The sequence below is a fragment of the Physella acuta genome, unplaced genomic scaffold (assembly GCF_028476545.2).
Source record: "Physella acuta isolate Inbredline_101_S28 unplaced genomic scaffold, ASM2847654v3 ptg001441l, whole genome shotgun sequence".
NCBI lineage: Eukaryota > Metazoa > Mollusca > Gastropoda > Physidae > Physella > Physella acuta.
In genome coordinates this window covers 91,225-104,913 of record NW_026732956.1, presented here as the reverse complement: position 1 = coordinate 104,913, position 13,689 = coordinate 91,225, and the positions used below count along the sequence as shown (strand labels likewise).

The window sequence follows — 13,689 nt, the reverse complement described above, 5'->3', positions numbered from 1 at the left end:
TTAACTGTACCAATAACTGACTGCAGATAAAAAAAATATACAATTAACTGTGCACGTTTAAAAACTATCATTCGGGGGGGAGGGGGTGAGGGGAGATGACACAAACTGCAAAATGTACAGGTGAATACATGCTTGTTGAATTTTTTGATAACAGATTTGCTAAGCGACGACCGGAGAGAGGCTGATACCAAAATCTAATAATTTACGATGAAAACGATGCTTTTTTTCACATGAATTAATAGGTGGATTATGTGCAAAATTTGACGCCATTGGGGAAAATGGGAAGTCACCAAATGTAGCTATAAATATATATATATATATATATATACATATATATATATATATATATATATATATATATATATATATATATATATATATATATATGTATATATATATATATATATGCATATGTAGAATTATTTATATTTCTCTCTATGTATATATATAATGAAGTTTTGCTTGTTTGTTTGTGGTTTTGTTTATGTCCTCTATGCAGCACTACACCTTTCATCCTATGGCCATGCAACTTAAGTTAAGAATACCACTGGATATATTTCACAAGCACGGTGCCCCAGCAGGGCGCGAATCGATTCTATATATAGATCCCTATATAGGGTATATATACGTAAAAGTAGATTGCGGTTTAATCCCGTTCATCCGCTCGCCATAAAACTTCAGGGGAGGTTATTTTTTTTTTATTTTAACAGGGCGGCGCTTCTGGAGGGTGCAATTTTTCTCTACACAGTTTGTAAAAAACAAAACGGATGCTGTTTGACATCGTTTATCTGAGTGCCGTTAAACTTACGAGAGTTAATGAAAACACTCACGAGAAGGTTTCTGCGAAAACAAAAATTAAAATTTATTATGGGCGTTTCCCTGGAGGGTGCGATTTTTGTTAATAAACGGCTTGGCGCCTGAAAATCCAGGGCGGCGATATTAAAACTGCATGGGGGCTAAGGTAAAAAAGCAATAACAGGCGCAGCCGCCGGCGCCCCGGATATTACGTAACCCGAAGCGCCCCGTGCTACCATGTGAACACTATGACGCCTACGTTCGTTTTTTTTTTTAATTTATACACTAAAGACACGATGGGCAACAATAATTTTTGACTATATGGAATCAGGCGCGTCTGCCGGCGCCCCGGCAGGAAGCGATTTGGCGCCCTGAGATATCCTAAGGTTGTGTTAAAGGGCACTCTACAATATTGACCCTGTGGCACACGACATTCGATGACAATTCGTTTGACCCGATGCGCCACTGGCTTCGGGAGGAACACTATGAGTTTTAAAAGAGCGCCCTACAGTAGGGACATTTTTTGTCTACTGCACCACTGGCGTGTGGTCTAGCGCCCCTGTGTGGGTCCCTCATAAACACTATTGCGCCTACGTTCGTTTTAAAGAGTGCGATACATTATGGATACAATGGGCTACTGTGTGCGGTAGAATTTGCGCCTCAACAACTATGATGAAAGCAATATAACACCGGCTTTGATTACATTTAAATTGTTTAGATTTAGAAATCAATGTCAAGCGTAAAAAAATACGTGATTGCTAATGTAATTATGGAATCCTCTTAAAATATTGCGTCAGTCTGTCTTCTGAGACCGCAGCAACGCGCGGGACGGGTACGCTGGTTTAATATATATTTCTTCTATATAAATAATTCTCTTCATGGATACCATAGAAAACACCAAGCAGTAAGCGCCCCTAGCAGCCCCCTCTCTTTCTCTCTATCCCTACCACCCCCATCCCTACATGGTCTGGTGAGCTGTGGTTCAAGCTAAATGTTTACAATCGTAGAGCCGGGTTTAGTGACAGCTATTAGGGGCAGATAATTTAGTTTGAAACGATTTTAAACTTAGTGGAGGTAACTCAGAGGGGGCTGCTTTCACGAGGAGGGGGGTAGGATTTTTGGGAAAGGAGGGTGGGGAGGGGGGGGGGGGGTTATCGTCCTTAACGAGCTACTGATGGTGTTTTAAAGCAAATATTTTCAGTGGCAGCATTGTTACTGTCAAATTCACAAATTATGAATTACTGAAAAGTAGAAAATGAAACAACTAAATAGCGGCGTATGATAGCGGCTCGTAAAATATAAAACACAATGTAAATACCTTTGTTATACCTACGGAAAATAATAATATGTAACATGGATTCCTGAAATTTTGCGCTGCTTTAATTTTTAACGTTGGGATCCTCCATCAACATCCATACTCTCCTTTAGTATGTTCAACCTTTTTTTTTTTTTATTTATGGGAAGGGATGATCGGAAAGTGTGACGACACATTTTTGCTTTCATCCGTTATTTCGGGCTTTAAAAGATTGCTTTTGGTATTAATTCATTTATTAACTCAATGTTTATCGAGGTCAGTACATATTATAATAAACCGGGAGTGATCTCCCCTAAACTTTCTCGAATATTCTAATATAACACTACGGGGAATGGCAACTCGGGATATAGACATGATTTTTAATCCATTTTAAATACTTAAACTTTTTAAAATAGAATAAAACCTCGTAGAAAAAAGAATTGCACACCAAGTGAACGTCAAATAAAGATGTGCATAATAGTGCGCAACATTATTAGTACTTTATAAATTTACGTGCGTTTTTTGAGAAATCGGAAATAGCGTAAATTAGTACTTCCTGTCAACGGAAATTACTCAAAATTTGACAGAAGGTAGAGAATTAGATCTTTTACTTACATGTGAAATTTCATTTATCTATCTGCAATAGTACTCAAGTTATAGGCTTTTGAAAAATTCAAAGTAGAAAAAGTACCACTTTCGGTTATCGGAAATCACTCAAAAGTTTATACGGATCTATGATTTTGATAAAATACTTATATATGAAATTTCATCAACCTAGCTGTAACGGTACTCAAGTAATCGTGTTTACACACAGACACACACAGACACAGACATACGGACAAGATTGCAAAATTATGTTTTTCCGTATCAGTGAGGTGTAAAACGTCGAGATTTGTAAAAAATCTCGATTTTTTTTTTTTTTTTTGCACGATTACAAGACTTTCTCTATACTTCGTATATACGAGAAAGTAAAAATGCAGTTTCAGGGGAACGGCGGAGGGGGTTATGTGTTGAGGTGTAGTGTTTTTAAAGAGAGTGGTGGGGGGGGGGGGGGGAAGCGAAGATCTGGCTTTTTGTGAAAATTTGTTACAATTAGAGAAGGGGGGTTTGGTGCAAAATCGTCTGAAGAGTGAGTCGTGGTTAATGGGTGACCACTTTATGATTGTATATTGACGTCACCATCATTTTGGGCGGTGGCTTTATGTGACGATATGTAACGAGAAAAAAGAGGGTTGAGTTAATGGCGTAGCATTTATTTTGCATTTTTTAAGGATACAAATAATAAAAACACTGCTTATTTTGTTTTACATGTGTGACGACATTGTGTTAACTAAATGTATTGAATAGTAGGACTTACAGATTATTAGTTCTCTCCCCCCCTGAAGCAATTACCCCCTGTCATTTACCCCCCGCCAAGGAGGACATCTCCCCCCCCCCCCACGCACACACCTCTTAAGGTACCACTGGGGTTAGGGTTATGGTTAGGGTTACGGCTAGGGTTAGGGTTTGGGTTAGCGTTAGGGCTAGGGTTAGAGTTAGCGTTCTGGCTAAGGTTAAGATTATGGTTAGGGTTACGGCTAGGGTTAGGATTAGGGTTAGAGTTAGGGCTAGGGTTAGAGTTAGGGCTAGAGTTAGAGTTTGGGCTAGCGTTTGTGCTAAGGTTAGGGTTAGGGTTAGCGTTAGAGTTAGGGTTAGTATAATAGATTGACGACAGAAGCCTGTGGTTGTATATAACACGTTTAATTGGGTCTAACTACCTCATGATGGTAATACCAGAGAGGACGGAAGTACAATGCACAAGGGACATCACTCAAGATAACAATATTATAAATATATCTAATACAGAAGAGTGAGTTCCCTTGACCTCACAATTATTTCAATCTATTACATCCCTTTACCCTTAGAACACAATAACACATCTCTCAATAGAACAATTGATAGTATCCTAAAATCACCAATTATATTGTAACATGAACATTATGGTAGATTACATCCTTACAAACAATGCACAATATGCCACAACATAATCAAGATACAAAACAATAATGTCAAAGTCCTTTTGACCTTTAAAATCATAGGTCTAACTTATTTGGGACTTTGATTGTCCTGCTTGACCTTCTCAGTGGCTTTTGATTTGGTGACTCAAGATTCTGACCATCTGGATTCTCTATCTCAGGAGGTCTAGGATTTAAATCATTAACTCCAGAATTTACATTTTCTGACTCCAGACAACTTGGTTCACTCATATCAACAGAACTTGGTTGTTGAACAAACTGAGTTGGTGTGAACTGATCAGACTTGGTGGGATTGACAGATTCACACTTATTATCTGCACAAGTTATTTTTAACTGGTCTGCATGTCTACGGACAATAAGTCCATCATTTGTTTTTACTTTATAAGACACAGGTCCTGTACATTGAACAATTTGACCTGGTATCCATTTTTCCTTTCTCCCATAGTTTCTTAGATACACATTATCATTAACTGCAAATTCTCTTTCAATGGATGATTTGTCATGATTTACTTTTTGTGTATGTTGATGTTGGGATACAGACCTTTGAACAGTTGGATGTAGTAGGTCAAGATGAGTTTTAATTTTCCTACCACATAGCAATTCACATGGTGCAACACCTGTTGTTATATGAGGAGTTGTGCGGTATTTGGTTAAGAACCTGTTTACTCTTTCTCTAAGAGAAAACTTGTTACCGGTATTCATTTTTACCATAGCGGTTTTGAATATGCCTACCGCTCTTTCAGCTAAACCATTCCCAGCAGGATGATAGGGGGATGTGGTTATATGCTCAATACCATTTGCCACACAAAACAGTTTAAACTCATGAGCTGTGAAACTAGGCCCATTATCTGAAACAATTTGATCTGGTAATCCATGAGTTGAAAATATTTCCTTAAGTTCTATAATGGTATCATTTGCAGTGATTGTGTTCATGATTTTAACTTCTAACCATTTAGAATGTGAATCAATAACAATTAAGAACATTTTGTTCATGAAAGGTCCTGCGAAATCTATATGTATACGTTTCCATGGTTCGATTGGCCAGTCCCAGTTTTGCAAAGGTGCTGTAGCTGGTTGATTTGAATGTTGTGCACAGCTTGAACAAAGTTTTACATATTTTTCAATATCAGCATCCATATGTGGCCACCAGAACCATGATCTTGCTAGACTCTTCATTTTGGAAGAACCAAGATGAGTATCATGTAAAGTTCTTAAAACTTCTTTTTGTAACATTTTGGGGATAATTACTCTTGACCCCCATAGTATACATCCATCTTCTAGACTTAACTCTGTTTTTCTTATTTTATATGGCTTTAAGTCCTCATTCACTGACTCTTCAGGCCAACCATTCTTACAGTACTCATATACTTTTATTAAGCACTCATCTTTTTGTGTTTCTCTCTTAATATCATTCACATTTATATTGGAGTTATCCATGATAGTGAAGAGAACAAATACATCTTCTGGTACATAGCTCAGGCTTTGGTTTTTTAAAGGTAATCTACTAAGACTATCTGCACTATTCTCAGATCCAGGTTTGTATTTCAATTCATAATTGTATGCAGTTAGTGTGATAGCCCATCTTTGAATTCTTGGTGAGGCATGCTCAGGTAGGGTTTTGTTTTCTCCAAATAAACCTAGCAATGGTTTATGATCTGTAAAGATGGTGAACTTCCTACCAAACAGAAACTTATGAAATTTCTTAACACCAAAAATGATGCCTAAGCCTTCCCTATCTAACTGAGAATAATTTTTCTCAGCCTGGTTCAAAGATCTACTGGCAAAAGCAATGGGTCTGTCACCCTTCTCATCCATGTGGGACAAGACTGCTCCTACACCATCTGGTGAAGCATCACATGTTAATATAAGTCTTTTCCCTGGGTCATAGTGAGTTAGTAAGGTGTCAGCAGACAAAGCCTCTTTTGCTGTATTAAAAGCAGTTTGTTGTTGTTTACCCCAGTGCCAAGTTGCATTTTTCTGTAGCAGCTTGTACAGTGGTGATAGTTTACCAGACAGATTTCCTATGAACTTTGCATAATAATTTATTAAGCCCAAAAAAGCTCTTAGTTGTTGGGTATTTTCAGGTTTGGGTGCTTCTTTAATGGCTTTTGTTTTCTCAGGTTGAGGTCTGATACCTTGCTTGCTTAATATATAACCAAGAAAACTAATTTCTGTCAACATGAATTGACATTTATCTTTGTTTATCTTTAAACCTTTTTCACCAACAATTTTTAATACTTTATCAAGTGTTTTAAGATGTTCAGTGTCATTCTTACCAGTTATGTACACATTGTCAAAGTACACACAAACATTTGGAATATCCTTAAAAATACTGTCCATGACAGCTTGGAAAATTCCAGGGCTAGATGATATGCCAAAACATAGTCTTTCATATTGGTAGAGTCCTTTATGTGTGTTTATTGTCGTATAGACTTTTGAATCTGGATGCAGTTCTAGTTGAGTGTAAGCATGACTAAAGTCTAATTCAGTGAATTTGTCTCCTCCTGCCAAATTCAAAGAAATTTCCTCAATGTTAGGTATAGGGTACCTATTTAGCTCTATTTGCTTATTCAGTGTAGTTTTATAATCTCCACAAATTCTTATAGAACCATCCTTCTTTAACACTGGCACAATGGGTGTCGCCCAATCGGAATAGTCTACCTTCTTTATAATGCCATTAGATTCCAATCTACTTAGCTCATTTTCAATTTTATTCCTCATTGCATAAGGTGGAACTCTAGCTTTGCAGTATCTTGGATTTGTGTCTTTAATGCTTAACTTCACTGTTCTATCATTTAGTAAACCTGAGTTACCAAAAACACATTTATTTTCAGATATAACTTTATCTAGTGAAGTAAGACTAGATTCTTTTACATTCTTCAATGAACAAATACTCTCCCAATTTAACTTAAGATCACTTAACCAGTTCCTACCTAGTAATGGCGGTCCATTTCCTTCAACCACAAGAAGAGGAAGTTTAACACTTTGACCATTATAACTTACATGAACCATACACTCTCCTATTACCGGAACATTGTCACCAGTGTATGTTGTTAGACACTTGTGACACGGCTGTAGAGACACTGATCCTCCTGTGACAGCGTCAAAATCTTTCTTTGTTATGACTGTTAGAGATGCTCCAGTGTCAAGTTGGAAGCTGATGCTCTTACCGTTGATATTAACTTGTACATTGATGGGAGCATGACTTATTGATTTAACAGAGAACAGGTTGAAATCCGGCTGCAAATCAATTTGAGCATTTTCACAGGTAGAGTGGTTCATTGGTTGGGTTAGGTAGTCTTGGTGAGAGTTAACATAGTGCTGCCTTTGGTTGCGGTACTGTCTTGGCTGGCTAGATTTAGCAACAGACGAAGACTTTGCAAAGCAGGCCTTGGCAATGTGACCTTGCTTACTGCACTTATAACAAGTTGCTAACTTGAACTTGCACCGATGAGATGCATGGGGACCCTTGCATCGATGACATTTTTGATAATTATTACTAGATTTAGATCTAGGATTTGAACGAGCAGGCTGTTTAGCATAAGTTGGAATGCTCTGATGGGGTTGATGTTTATTGACTAACCTGCTGTTTACTGCATGGATCTCTGAAGGTGCTAAAGATCTCGCCGCCTCTGATGACTGCTGGAATGACATTGCAAGTTGTATTGCTTTTTCCAATTTTAGATCTGACTCGAGCAGCAACTTTCTTTGAATATCAGGGCTGTTTACACCTGTCACAAACTTTTCACATAATCTGTCAGACAGCGTGTCTCCGAATTCACAAAATTCACTTAAATGACGTAAAGCAGCAACATATTCTGATATTGACTCGTTTGGTTGACGAGTCCTACTGTCAAATCTAGCTCGACATAGAAACTTTGATGGGGTAGGCGCATGGTGGTCTGTTAGCAATTTGCTCAGCTCGTTAAAGCTCTTGGTAGTTAGACTAGCTGGTGTGCATAAGTCTTTTAGTAGCCTAAATTGTTGAGGCCCTATGACTGTTAACAAAACAGCTCTCTTTTTGGCTTCTATCGTCACGTTGTTTGCTTCTAGGTAAAAGCTTAACCTCTCTAGGTAATCTTGAATGATTTCATCATTCGCATCAAATTGTTTTATTTGGCCATACAGCGCCATAATTCTAGAAATAATTAGCTAATAAGCTCTAGCAAACCTCTTTTTTGCGTAAGTAGGTGCTCTTTCTAGTAGATGTTTATCCTTCGTCGCCAGTTATAATAGATTGACGACAGAAGCCTGTGGTTGTATATAACACGTTTAATTGGGTCTAACTACCTCATGATGGTAATACCAGAGAGGACGGAAGTACAATGCACAAGGGACATCACTCAAGATAACAATATTATAAATATATCTAATACAGAAGAGTGAGTTCCCTTGACCTCACAATTATTTCAATCTATTACAGTTAGCGTTCGGGTTAGGGTTAGCGTTAGGGCTAAGGTTAGGGCTAGGGTTAGATTCAGAATTAGAGTTAGTGTTATGGTCAGGGTTAGGATTAAGGCTAGGATTAGGGTTAGTGTTATGGTCAAGGTTAGGCTGAAACCTAAGTCTAGAGTTGGTTTTGGTTATGTGTTAAGTTTTAGGCTGAGGTGAATGCTTAGGGTTTGGTCATTTTTTTATCGATTAGGATTAAGGAAATACATAGGTATGGAGTTTGAGTTAGGATCATAACTTGAGGCCGGGGGGGGGGGGGGATTCTCCAGGGGGGTTATTGACAAGGGGTAATTGCCCCGGGGGGTAAATACGGGAGGGGGGGTAATTGACGGGGTGGGGGTAATGTCATGTAGCCAGGTCCACTATTAGAAATCCAAGATTCCAAACTGTGTAGCCTTATGTATTTAGGTAATCTAATCTCATACAAGTTCTTGAAAGCAACACCAAAGACGAGAAATAAAAAGAGCCATCGTTGTCGGCTTATTTAACAGGGAAGTCTTAGTCTAAATCAATCCACGACAATGTCTTTAAGACAATAAACCTTAACTTTGCTTGAAATAACAATATCGTTCTTCATTCAGTCAAACTCAACATTATGGCTTCACTGAACTTTGTCATTGAAATGCATGTGTAGTTTGAAATGTGTTAAAATTGTACAGTTGATACCGAATATATCCAGCCTTTTTCTTCTTCGTTCAGCTGCTTTTCTTTCTGGATTTCTTTTCTTATATTTTGTCAATCCAAGAACAAGTGTTGTATCCCCAAGATAGGTTGCTATCCCCAACTATAGAGCCTCATCTACACGGGAGATTGAACTCAGGACTTCTCGGTTTAGCAACCACGAACTTTACAAGTTCTTGATTTTGGTATTGGCGTGTCAGTTTTCTTCTTTATTTAGTCGACATCTAAAGTTAAACAAAAACAGTTGCCTACCTCAGCAAAAATCAATGTAGGCCAATTATGGCCAGTGTAGCAATTAGCAACATCAAAGTTGATTTGAATTCCATGCAACACTCATTCCATACTTCTCTAGTGTGGAGGTCTTTATTATTAATATTATCCTGTTTGTTTGATACTTTTCTTTAACTTAATAATATTAACCATAGACACTTTTTGCCTGGAGTACAAACTGGGTCACAGTATTCTCTGGTAAACAATTAAGTTCTTTTCCAAATATATGCTCAGCTAATAGAAACAGCATTCCTAGATTATTATTTTTTTTTTTTTTTTAAAGGGCTTCAGCTGTTTTAATGTCAACTTGTGCAGGGAATACTATAACTACATACAACCCTTTTCAGCTTTCAATCACTTGCATCTTATGTACAAAGTAAGAAAACCAAATACATCAAATTTTGAGAAATAATTTATTTATGAAACAATTGCATATAATTATAAAGCCAAACATTAATATATCAAGATTATTGCAATTATCACCATTTGCAGATTCTTGTTTAACTATGTTAGATGGAAGTATTAGTTGCCTTTTACATCACTTTTCACTTCCTGAAACAAAACAAAATGATTTTCTTAATCATCCATCTGAAATAATAAAATTAGCAAAAAAAAAAAAATCTTTGGTTTAAATTAGTTTAATACATCAAAACAAAACAAGAAAAAAGTGATTGAATGAGATGAATCATGGCATAGATATCTATAAAATTTTGCTTTAGTGATAAAGGGGGAAAAATTTAAGTTATTTTAAGTGAAACATAAGCTAGAGAAATAAACTATTAGGCCTAATTTAAATAATTTAATTCCTTTCTCCCAAAACACTACATGTATCCTTAAAAAAAGAAAACTTAAAATTTATCAATATTTACCTTGTGTATAAACTCTTCTGTACATCTACTGTATCAGCTTGACGCTCATTAGGTATGCCTAGTTCCTGTTGAGCAGTTAAGACAGATTAAGTAAATAATTCAAATTTGTAAGACAAACCACTAAATGATACTGTTTTATATATATATATATATATATATATATATATATATATATATATATATATATATATATATATATATATATATATATATATATATATATATATATATCCTTCCTGCAAATCAGCATATTTTGCAAAACAAATATTTAAAAAAATACATAATGATATTGTATCAATCATCACCACTGACTTGGTTTTACTAGGTAAAATATTTTTTTAAATACAATATTTATACAAATAAAAATCTATCTCAATCAACATGTTCAAAATAAACCAAAGCAAACTTGTGATAACTTACCTGATTAATGTTTGAGAGGATTCACCCAGTTCTCGCCACTGAAGCAGATTAGATGCATGTGTTATTACACTTGTGATATACTGATTGCCATTTTGTGTACTTTTAGTCCTGGAGATCTATGTTGTAGGCATAGACTGTTAAACCTGGATAGTAATATTATAGAAGTAAATTATATGTAGTATAATATAAATATTTTAAAATATAAATGACACTAAATTATATTTATCATTATTGGAAATAAAAATGGTACAATTAAGTTATAAAAAAACAAATTATAAAATTTAAAGCAGCTTATTAATAATTGTCATACCTTTTCCTACTTTTATGTCAAATGTAAGAGGTAATAGAGAAAGAACATCTTGTGTCATTTAGTATGCTGTAGTCTTATTACTGGTAAAAATCAGATCTTCCCTTTTTTTTGGATGAACCTGTAAAAGAGAAATTACAACATGGATAAACACAATGAATATCATATCTAATCCTCAACTAGTTATCACCCCAATCCTAACCTCATTTTTTAAAACCAATTTCTAAATATGTTTTCAGAACAAATGTATGTTAAGTCTACCTATTTTAATGTTCAGAATACTAATATTTATCAAAACTACCTCCAGTTGAAATTCAAGATACCTTTATAAAAAGTTATTATGACTTTAACTTTGTGTAGTTGTTATTTAGGCTATTTGTTTAATTTATATTATTTAAATTAATATTTCATGCCTTGTTTTAAAAAGATCTACAAGTCTACTTTTGATTTTATGGTATAATCTGATAAAAATTAGGCTGCTACATCTGAAAACTAAGGTCAATGCAAAGACTTCCAAATTAACGATAAGTAGGCTTGTATAGATATTGTATATAATTACTAGCCCAATAGTATTACTCTACGACCAATGTATAGGACTTAATGTATCAGACCTAATTCCTATAATTAGGCCTACTAATTATTAAATAATTAATAGATCTAACAGTAGGATAATTACAATTATGGGCCTTAGCTGACATAGAGAGCTGAATACTTAACTAAACATTTTAAAAAATTATAGTAAGCTAAGTGAGTTGAATTATTTTATTTAGATAGGCCTAGGCTATAATATACTCTATAGCAGTCTATAGTGATAGTCGCAGAGTAGCGTATATCATAATAATTTCAAATTAAATCTATAAGCAACATTAATCCTCTGCCTTGTTGCCTAATTAAAAACTAAAGCCTATTAAGCCTTTTCCTAATAAGCCTTTGGCCTAATTTAAATAACAGCCTATAGGCCCTATAATATATAAATAGGCTAAACTACTAGTAAGACCTAATAGACTAATGACTAAGAGAGTGCTAGGCCCCTTTCCGGTATTATATAATAATTGCTTGATCGATATCATAATATCTAACACTGATTACATTAATTTACATAAGGCTATACCATCTTAACTATGACTAATACTTTTTCTACTAATAAAATAGGCTATCTCTAGTTTAAACTTAGGTCTAATAGTAATTAGTAATTATAATTAAGTAGGCCATTTTATGACATTTATAAAATTTTTAGTAGATGGCCGAGCCTTAAATTCAAATACTAAAATAGATTTAGCATACTATGCCTATTGTTGGTCTAATTAATTATTTATTTTTCATTTAGAATTTTAGATCTCCAAAAGATAGGCCTAGGTCCTAAATAAATTATTTTTATTTTATTGAGCCCGCCTTGCCTTAATGTATAAGATGTGATGTTTTTTTAATAAAAATAACCCTACACAATACTAGTGATTTAACTAATATCTAGTACTACTTTAGGCCTATTTAATTATTTATTAGTAGGCTGAATAAAATCTAAAGCTATAAGGCCTACTTTATTACTATATTTGCCTATTATTCTATAATTAATTTATGTTTTCTTTCAATACATAGTAGATCCTGTGGTACCTCAACATTCTAGTGCCTCGACATACCAGATTTTTTAAATACGAGCAGTTGAGCGAGTAATATTTCGCTTTGAGTTATGCGCAAAATTTGAGATACCGTATTTCACAGTTCATGTAAAAGAAATACCCCCAAAAAGATGCAAATAATTATTTATCGCAGCTATTTAATTATGATAATAAGCGTCTTACTCATATTTGCAGCATTATGAAAGGGAGAAAGAAATAAACTTCCTAAACAAGTTTTATTTTAAGCTACCAGCACATGAAAGTGACTTAAATTAAGCATGGCAAAAAAGAAGAGAAAAGCTGTCACGAAAATTAAGCTAACGTAATAATTTTATTTAGTATTTAGGCCTTACGTTTAAGTCTTAAGTGCAACAATGCTCAGTGAATTTTAGCCATATGGCATTAAGTTTAGGAATGATGTGTACTTGACCAGTACTTGTGTAGCTTTAACTTTAGTATATTTTTAGACCTAAGCCTAATCTTGTAGATATAGATCTACAAACAATTTGAAATAGAAGAGATTTAAAATTGAGTAGATCTAGATCCTAAATGCTAAAGGACAGCTATGCCACAGAAATAATTATCTTTCTATCTAGTCAATCTAGACTAGATCTAGTGCTACTGAAAAATTACTAGATTTTCTAGATCTAGATTTAGATTCTATCATTTACTTTCGACGCACTAGGCATACTTTTAACTTTTTCTCTCTAGTCAATAATGTAGATTTCTAGATCTAAATGTAAATCCTGATCTTGTAGATTTGATTTACGTAGGTTTTACATCAGTGTAAATCGTTGATCAAGTAGATCTAGTCTAGATCTGGGCTAGCTCTCGTCAAAACAAAATGGCTGGAATATTAGCTTCAAAACACCTACAGTTTATGCTTTCCTAATTGTGGAGAGCATGTTTAATTATTGTTTTATTTTCAACGACAGTGTTGACTGAGAAACCACCAAAGGGTTTTATTCTC

The 13,689-nt window shown here is 34.9% G+C and overlaps 1 protein-coding gene and 1 long non-coding RNA gene across 13 annotated transcripts in view; both read right to left on the bottom strand.

The window, feature by feature from the left end:
* LOC131927825 (alpha-L-fucosidase) overlaps window positions 1-13,689 on the bottom strand; it is a 41,252-nt gene that overhangs the window by 7,143 nt on the left and 20,420 nt on the right. The gene's annotated exons all lie outside the window — the stretch shown is intronic.
* Window positions 9,927-13,613, bottom strand: LOC131927826 (uncharacterized). 11 transcript variants are annotated; one of them, XR_009383691.1, is made up of 5 exons: window positions 13,595-13,613; window positions 11,107-11,224; window positions 10,797-10,939; window positions 10,377-10,441; window positions 9,927-10,059 (listed from the first exon to the last, which is right to left on the bottom strand). It is a non-coding gene; the product is annotated as an uncharacterized LOC131927826 (long non-coding RNA). The 11 variants fall into 11 exon arrangements; XR_009383685.1 differs by lacking the exon at window positions 13,595-13,613 and adding an exon at window positions 13,402-13,545; XR_009383686.1 differs by lacking the exon at window positions 13,595-13,613 and adding an exon at window positions 13,391-13,540.